The following is a 9,945-nucleotide window of genomic DNA, read 5'->3' on the forward strand; positions in this document are numbered from 1 at the left end:
TAAAAATTGCTACAATCTAAAATAATACCTGTTATACGATATTACACAGCCAAGCTTTATAGCTTCAGCAACATCAATGCATTGAACTCAACAGAATTGGACATTATTAGCATTATAAATGAGTTACTTAGAAAATAAACGATTTCTTACAATACCCATTTTATTGTATTCAACTCGTTTTTATTCCAACACAAAACCCAATACTGCATAAATTTGCGTCATTATTTGATATGTAATTCTTGCCACCGTGCCCACCGTGCATTTCTCACACCACCTCAATACGAAACAGCAGCGTGCAATCAATAAAAAAAATGCGGAAAAGTTTATGTAAACTTTTTCAAATTTCGATTGTTTTAGTTAATATTTTATAATTTTGAGTTGCAATCAAAAAAAAAATTACATCGCCGTGGAACGGATCATCCCCGTGGAACGGAAAAATCATCCCCGTGGAACGGAAAAATCATCCCCGTGGAACGGAAAAATCATCCCCGTGGAACGGAACAGTAACCGTTTATACATTTCAAAAACCAATTACGGTTCGGCAAAGGAAAATTTCCAAATTCTAAAAATACTTAGTTATGATAAATTTGATTTCAAAAACTTAAGTGTTTTTGGTTTTTCGAAAATCGGTCTAGTTTTTGAATAATTGATCAAAAACGCGATTTTCGCATTCCGCTACATTTCACCTTAAATGACCCAATAGTAGCTTTCAAACGGGCGTAACTTTGTTGAAATCGGTGTAGCCATCATCGAGAAATTTTAGCGGACAAATTCGTAGAAATGTCCACGCACATGTAAGTAGAATGCTATATAATACTATGGGTATCCGCGGCTTTGTTCGAGAGATTTTCCAGTAATTCTATTAACTTTCTATGTAGAAAAGCAATATTCGGATAGAAAAAAAAAACATACCCACCCCACCATGTATACATTGTTACACAAATTTAAAATATAAAATTTATAATTTTATAGCAAAAATACTAGCTCGTTTTTTACTGTATTCGATAAAAAAAACAAAATTACTTACTAAAAAACTGTTTAGCTTCAAAATGCTATTTTTCAAGCAACTCAAGTAATATGTTAAACAGTATTAGATTTTGTATATATCATTCATGCATACACTAATTATCATAATATAATCACTAATCATATTCGTCATCTAACACTCGATGTGGATAGACGAATAACCTACTACTTTACCAAACTATGGGTAAAACGCGCCATAGATCCGAGAAGGATCCCGTTCTTCAGGTATGGAAAATGTGCTTTTTTCCAAGAAAGTCTCTGCCGGATACAAAAACAAAAAAATATATTGTTGGTAACACTCGCGTTTGCAGTGGAGTCGTTCTCTCGTCGTCGAGGGGGCACAGTACCGAACTTCCTCCCCCCGTTGAGCTCACTCAACAGGTGGTAGTGACAATAACTTCGAATGATTGTCCTCAATCGCAAATCAGAAATTTTGCTGATTGAGCGACGATAAGTTGAACCATCAGCAAATACATCAACGGATCGCACCAACCTTCACCTGGATACACCGCTGTAATCCGTCCAAGTTTCCAATGAAGCGAAGGCAACATTCTGTCATGGAGCAGTACGACCATACCGACCCGTATGTTTGACATAGTACGTAAATTTTTCTTCCGAGGTTGCAGTGTATTAAGGAAATCCGTTTCCAGGACCGCCAAAACTGTTCACGCATGAGCTGCAAAAGCTGCCATCGACTCAATCTAGTTGCATTCGAATCTTCTAATGACGGTTCAGCCAAAGCAGTGAGAGGACGGCCGATTAAATAGTGTGCTGAGGTAATAACTAACGGATCAGAAGGATCGTTGGACACAGAGAACAAGGGACGAGAATTTAGTACAGCTTCAATTTCCGTTAGTACGGTCGAAAACTCCTCGAATTCAATTTAACATTTTCCACAATACGTTTTAGGTGCGTCTTAGTGGACTTTACTGCCGCTTCCCAGAGTCCTCTAAATTTAGGGGCATCAGGTGGTATGAAATGTAACTCAATTTCTCGAACGTTACAGAAATTTTCAAATCCCTGGAGAGTTTGTTGGTGGTGAAGCTGTTTGTACAGCTCATGCAATTCGTGATGGCCTCCCTTGAAATTGGTGGCGTTGTCGGAATGCAGCTGCTGAATACATCCTCTACGACTAACAAATCTCCTTAATGATGCCAGAAAAGCGTCAGATTCATAAAGTCTAATGAGTTTGAGCACCACTTATGAATGGGGAAACAATCTCGAGCCAGTAACTGCTTCAATTGTTGTTGAGCTTCGATAGCCTCGGGGACTGTATCAGCGCCCGATATTATATCGTCCATATATACCTTGTTTTTAATGATTTCTGCTGCAATTGGATAGGCCTTAAGTTAATGCATCATTGTTTCGACTTCTTCGATTGAAACTACGTTGGAATACTGAGGTTGTATATGAGTGGCGCAAAAGCATTGAAGTATTTCAATAGTACACTATTGAAAAATCTGTCCCATTTAACCCATGTCAACACCAGCCAATTAGAACGCGTTCTGAGGAAGAAAACAAAATATCTGCTGCTGTACAACAAATCGTTCGAGAAAAATGTTCCGAACAGTGTTTAATATCGTAGTGAGTTCCACAATTTGGTCCTTCTGAAAGGCAGGAATGAATCCCGTACAGCATCCTGATAGTTTGTTTCAATGTAATGCAAATCCGAAATTAATTAATCGACATTAAAATTCTATATGCTGCTATTTTTATAGCCGTTAGCACCGCCCATTAGTGAAAAGCTACAAACGAAATCACGTAAAAACGAACCTCTCAACAGAAATTGAATCAGTTTGGATTCTATCGCCAATGCGAGCAGAAGTATTTTGTGTCGTTTGCAAAGCCAGTTACGTCACAGCTGCCAGTAATTTGCATTGGTGAAAAAACAACGGTGGAGACCATCAAGTGAAGCCTTCTTTGTTTTTGCGAAAAATGTTCCAGAGTTTAATGTCGTAGAGAATTACGCAATTTGACCCTTCTGAATACTAGAAACGAATCCCTACAGCATATTGATAGTTTCTTCCAATAAATTATGCTAATCCGAAATAAAATAATCGACATGAAAATTCTGTATGCGGCTATTTTTATTATAAAGAACTATACTAATTAATTCCTAATAATTGTGTCTTAGAATGTTTAATGTAACTAATCTGTACTTTAGTTTAGGTGCATCGTTTCAAATTCTAGTAGTGAAAAAGGGGAATGCTTGCATAATTCATAGAATTGATCAACTAATTGATATTCGGAAGTGTTAGGAACATGTCAGTTGTTTTCGTATTCACGACATCCAGTTATGTCTTTGACATTACCCACCCGCCTTTTTGTGTTGACTCCCAGGCTTTTCGTGTTGACTTATCAAGGGAATTTGCAATCAAGAACACGATCATGTGTTCAGACACTCCAGAAATTCCCTGCTTAAGATAGCGTAAGCTCTCTACATGGCGAGTAACCTCGTTCACCAATGATCGCAACTCTTTATGTGATTCAGAGGTCATTACCTTGAGCGATAATGAGCTTTGGAAGTGGTTTTCAACGATTACACGATGTTTTCGAATCGCTCCGTGAGAATGGACCAAGCATGCTGATAGTTTCCATCACTTAACACTTTCGCATCAAGGACTCCGGCAGCTTCCCCGACTAGAGCCTTCTCGAGATGATATAGTTTCATAGCATCTGTATCTCCTGAGTTTGCCATTATATATAGAAATATGGCCTTGAACTTTGGCCAAGCAGCGTAGCTGCCATCAAATGTTGGAATAGGAACTTTTAAGGGTTGTTGTTGGATGATAAGTTGGGGACTTGTATTAGTTGCCGTAGTTGATCGGTCCTTCGCCACCAATAATAATTCCTCCACATTAGTTGATACGAGATCAAAGAGATTCTCGAATTCTTGATACACTTGCGCCTGTCGATCGATAGCCGTATCTGAAATGAGCGCCATTGCTTTGCTGTGAAAACTATTGTATTCCTGATAAGCAGCAGATAGTTTGTGCTGCATAACCGTTAACAGTGCTACAGATGGTTGTCCTTGATTAAGCATGGTCCGGTGGATGCTGAAAATTCGATGTTTCACTTGCTCTCGCTGATGAAAAATCACTGTTAATTAGTTCGGCTCTGCAACAGCTTGTGGCTCTGTATCTGAGAACCCTTTAAAAGATTCGTCATCTTCGGATTGACTGCTATCTGCATCATCTTCAATATTATTTGTCGTGAATACGACTTACTTTACTATGGGGCGCCTTTTCAAAATTAGCCATATGGAAGAATCGTGAATATCTCGACTTGTATTAATGGCAGCAACATAATTCTTTCACTATTTCATCAAAAATATGATTAGGAATTTAGATAAAATTTTGAATTGTGCGAAATAACCACAAACAACTCAAATATTAAGTTTTCTCAAAATTTCCAAAACAACGCGGAAAACTCTTTATTTTCGCTTGGGTTTTTCGTGCAAGGACGACGATTTTGAGGTAATCAGGCACATATCTTCAACTGAACGTTATTGCGGCAATACTTTGCCCGAGCGGCGAGAGGGGTAGTGTTTTTCGGAGCACTTATAAACACACAAATTCCTTTCTTTTACTTTATTTTCCTTCTAATAATAATTTACAGTGGTTACACTTTACTGTCTTAACTTCCCTACAGCACCTAATTTGGTGCCTGACCTGATCTCTGCGGGAATCACTTCTAACTATTCTTTTCTTAACTACTGCTTTGGCCTGAGTAATGGTATCCAAGTTTGATTACGGTGTTACCCGGTCGCACAAGGAGCATTACTCTTCAGTAAGGTTAAAGAAAAGAGCCCTGCCTAAACCAAAAACCGACCCTTTTATACTCCAACCTATGTAACTACCAAAAACCTATACTGATATATATATGTCTGGTAGACTAACTACCACCTACGTGAATTCACTGCGATCGCGTCGCTTATGTACAAAATCAATTAATTCGATCGGTGATACAGTTTTTTCTGGCTGATGCAATATGTTGAAATAGCCAGCCGTGGGCTTTACAATGACTCAACTGTTCTACTGCCTGTACTAGCTAAGATAAAGATTTCTTTGGAAAAATTAGGGCTGCTGCATGCCCCCTTACTTACTGAGCTTGATGCTACCATCAAGTTGATTGCGCGGGTAATAACTTAACCCGTTATGCTAACTAAATGTAAAACCTAAGATTGCCGTTACAAAAGATTAATAATTTTTTGATCCTATATTTTTTTTTGTTTACATATTTATTTGTTTTTTTTCTGTTTACATATGCACTTTGTTTCATGTAAATATTTGATGACGTTAGCTTCCCTAACCTTATAATGCCGTAGCGTGTGCTTCCATTCCAGACCCAATGCCGCCTTGTAGTTGCTTTTGTCTGTACCTTCTCTGTGTGGTGGGGTGATCGAACGGTTGCTAGTCTTGGACTCTGGGTGCCGTGTCATTTCCTCCATGGTGGCTCCTTCTTCTCGTCTGGTTCTCATCTCAGTATCCTTCGGTTTGTTGACCATAGTTTAGGAATTAATCGCTGTTTCGTTTGAGTTTTAATTGTCATCGAGACTGCTGCATTATTCTGTCCGATGAGTTGAGGCTTCTAGCGCATCTCCAAAAATGTTTCGTCTGGTTTCGTGGTCGCTTTCCCAATGATCATTGAACTCTTTTCATTTGCTTGTTTATGGCACTCAGTTGAGCTTTGACGATGCCCACTGAATGAAACACGGGGTAGTACCTTGTATTGTTGTGGCACCCCCGCTCAGATCATTTCCGACGGTGTCGACTGCGTTTACTTCCTTCTTATCTTATTGCGTGTGAGACACGGGATAGCACTTTGGACTGTTGTGGTGCCCCCGCGCATCGTCTTTAACTGTGTTGACTGCGTTTACTTCCTTCTTGTCTTCTTTCGTGTGGGATACGGGATAGCACTTTGGACTGTTGTGCTGCACCCGCGCATCGTCTTTAATTGTGTTGACTGCGTTCTACTTCAATTCGTTGCTATGGTCCCCAATACCGAATCTGCACCTCCTTCCTTACTGGCTCTTGTGTTCATATTTTCGACATCTTGATGGGTCCACGGTCCCCTTTGTCTTCGACTTGCCACCGCATTCGACCACACCCTCTCGTTCTCTTAGGTAGCTTTGCTATGCTACCGACATCCTTCCTTCTTGCACGACCGCGATGAATACGTTGGATGCACACGTTGGCCAGGGCTCCGATTTCTTCTACAAATAATCTCCTAATAAACTTGCATAGCTGTACCTTGTACCTAATACTAAATTGTTCTCCTTTCTATAATGTATTGTTTCCACCGCGTGTATATACAAATCAAATTTCGTAAACAATTGCAGGCTCGTGTTTTTTTTTCTCTGATTATATTGCTCGTTTTTCTTATCTTTCCGTATTGTATAGTTATTTTTATTATTATTTCAGTTTATTTTTGTACACTCTTTCTATCAATCTAATCTATCTTTGGCAATCAACATACTATTAGCTTCCCTTTAACCTGTAAAAGTAGACCGTTTCGTTAGAGTTGTGGCATGGGAAGATTGTTGCAGGTGTCCGTTTTCTGTAAATCTTTTGTTTCTACTCAAATTATTATACTTTTTTTTTCAACTTCTGCAACTCGCTTCCATGCGATATTTCAGCTCATCTTACCATGAATGCTGCTTACATTTTGCTCATCTCTATCCATCGACTTTGTTTTACCTTTATTTGCCTCTGGTAATTGCTTTCTTCCTTCTTTCTGCTTGGTTACTTTTCATCCAGGTCGAATGGTCAGTTCAATGCCGCAACTATCCCCCCTTACTTACTGAGATGTGTTTCCGGCGGTCTATATTGTTCTAAAAACATACTTAGATTTGTCTTTTAGATTAATTTGAACAAAAATTGTGAATAAATCAGATATATATGTTAGTATACATTGTAAAGTGATTTATTAGTATGAATTGTATTTCTCTTCATCCTTTCAACACGTTTTTTTTTCAGTATCATTAATTAATTTCCTATTTATTTGATTTATGTATTATTCCTTTATACGACCCTGCGTGATTCGTTGAGTGTTGTATTTATCTTGTCATAAATAATTTGAGGTTTCAAGTAAAATCCGATTTTCAGGTTCATATTCTTGTTTCATTACGATTGTCGCGAAGTCTTGTTTGAGTATTGAGAATTATCACAAAATTTGATTCCATCTCTATCCAGATGCTTTGTTTAATAATACAAATTGCCATTCCGTTCAAAATAGTGCGCACTTTCTTTTCATTCTGGGGTCCGGCTCCCCTTGTCCACACACACTAGTTTCCACACTCATACTGAAGAAATTGCTAAAATACCTTTATGGCATTGGAATTATATGCTGGCCAGCGTCGTTTTGGTATTCGTTAATATGTCCACTAGTTTCTTCTATCTTTCTCATTTTGTTGTCCTCTAACGTTGTGTCGTATTCTAGTTCCATCACGTCATTGTTGAATTATGTTTTTCATTATGTTAGTTTAATGTCTAACTACGAATCAATATATTTGTGCTGACCTAATGTTTATCATGTCATTTTATTTTGAATCCATAAACTCTATGAAGAAAAAAAAAACCCGTTTGAGTATCCCCTTTTAGTTATATCCCATCATCCTTTTACTACTACTTGATATTGTTTCCCTTGCATTAAGTTTGCTTTCCATTGTAAGCAAAAATATTTCTCATAATTCTCTCTTTTGTGATTTTTTTTTTATTTTTATATTCTTATTGTTATCCTGACTGATTTTTATGCATGGAATTTTTTTTTTTTACATAATTTTTTTTCGTAATCCATAGATCCATCCAAGTTGATTTTCCTTTGATACTTTTAACCCTGAATCATTATTTAATGTTTTGTTCGTGTTGATATCTAGTCGTACACCTTTAAATAACTTTTATCCGTTTTACATTAATTTATCTACACTTTTATGGTGCATATTCAAACAATATCGCTTTGTCGAATATATTTTTCGCTATTGATTTTCATAATTTGTTAACTTGAATTTCATCTTGATTTTGTGCTTCAAAATCTTATAATTGGTTTAAAAGTCTTTCTTTTGTTACACTTTTTTCATGATTAACAAACAAACGATCTTTATCCCATTATTTCGTTCATTATATTGTAGTAACGGTTATCTTTTCAGTTAAAAGACTCTGTAGAGTGGAATTTTTTTTTTGTATAAATCATTCGGTATATCTTTTCAAGCGATTATTATGGATCTTCTCAAGCCTGTTTCCATTTTTAATCGTTGTTGTCTGTTCACTAGGTAGAGCGACTACTTCATATGGTCCTCTCCAGAGTGATTGTAATTTTTGGCCTGCGCCTGTGGGATTGGCTTTGACTAACACTAAGTCTCCCCACATTGGCTGCCACTCGTTGGAGTTTTTATCATATAATTCTTTGCGCTTGTGTTTAGACGCAATTAGATTCTCCCGGGCTTGGTGGTGAAGTCGTTTAAATGTAGATCGCATTTCATTGACGTAGTCCTCATAGTAGAGACCATCATTATCGTATTTGTAAACGGAGTTTGGAATGTTCGCCCGTCTTCCATATAATAATTCAAACGGTGTATAGCCCGTTGAGGAATTTACAGTGGTATTATATTCGAAACTGAAGAATGGGAGTAACTGATCCCATGTTTTCGGTTCGTTACCTACGTATTGTCTTAAATAGGTTTTCAATTCCCTATTCGATCGTTCCACCAAGTTTGCTTGTGGATGATATGCACTTGTAGTAATTTTTTTAATTTTTAAAATTTTACATACATTTTTCATAAGAGAACTAACAAAATTGGTTCCGTTATCGGTTACCAATTCGGCGGGTGTTCCATATTTACATATATAATTATTCACGAAAGTTTGCGCGACCGTGGCACTCTCTTGATTTTCCATCGGTGCTACAATTAGATATCTAGTCAGATCGTCTTGCATCACAAGTCCGTATCTGTTCCCCCATTCTGACTCGGGTAATACCACTATGTCCATATACAATTTCTCGAACGGTTCGGACGATGTCGTGGTAATTCTCATTGGAATTTTGTTCGCTCGACCGATTTTGTTTTTCTGGCACGAGCTACATTGTTTAACATAATTTTCAATATCCTTCCGCATATTAGTCCAATGGAATAGTGGACTCATTCTTTTCAACATTCGTTTGCTTCCAACATGTCCGCCTAGAGGAGCATCATGGAATTCTTTCAATGTAGTTTCGCGGTCTTTTTCCGGCACCCACATCCTATCTTTTTCCGGTGCATATAGTGTGAAAATTTTATCAAATTTCTCGGCAATAAATCTCAACACATTTGCCTCAGGAGTTTTCTGCATGTTTCGAAAAGAGATAATTTGCATGTTCTTTGCATTTTTCAGATCTTCAGGGCAGTTAGTGAATGCATCTACTAACCCATCTATTAGAGTTCTTGTATCGGTTATTGATCTACTCGAGCCATTTAGAACCAATCCCCATATTTTACGATCTGGAATTGAAAATACTCTTCCATTTAGGTAGTCTTTTAAACCGTGTGGTAAGTGTATCAGCTCGGCTAGTTCTTTATATGCTGATCTACTGTTTACTATTACGAAAGTACCATCAAAATCACTTTCGTTAGTTTTTTGTTTTGAAAATTTCAGCAGATCAAATTTGATGTCATTGTTATTTATGCATATTTCATATTCTTCGAAATGCGAGAGTACTCCCAAATCTTCCTTTTCGTCCCATCCAAAATCGATATTTTCTAATCCGTCCATGTGCGGATTCCATTCTGTCTTTTGTTTATTTTTAAATAGCGTAAACCTGCCTGATTCGTCTTTCAGTTGTTTTGGGGAAGTTGTTTTATTTTCCGCGTCTTTCTGCTTCGCCAGTTCATTTTTTTCTGCTTGCTGCTGTTGTTGACGTTTTTGCTGTCTAGTGACTATTGAA

Source organism: Malaya genurostris, chromosome 3 (assembly GCF_030247185.1).
Source record: "Malaya genurostris strain Urasoe2022 chromosome 3, Malgen_1.1, whole genome shotgun sequence".
NCBI lineage: Eukaryota > Metazoa > Arthropoda > Insecta > Diptera > Culicidae > Malaya > Malaya genurostris.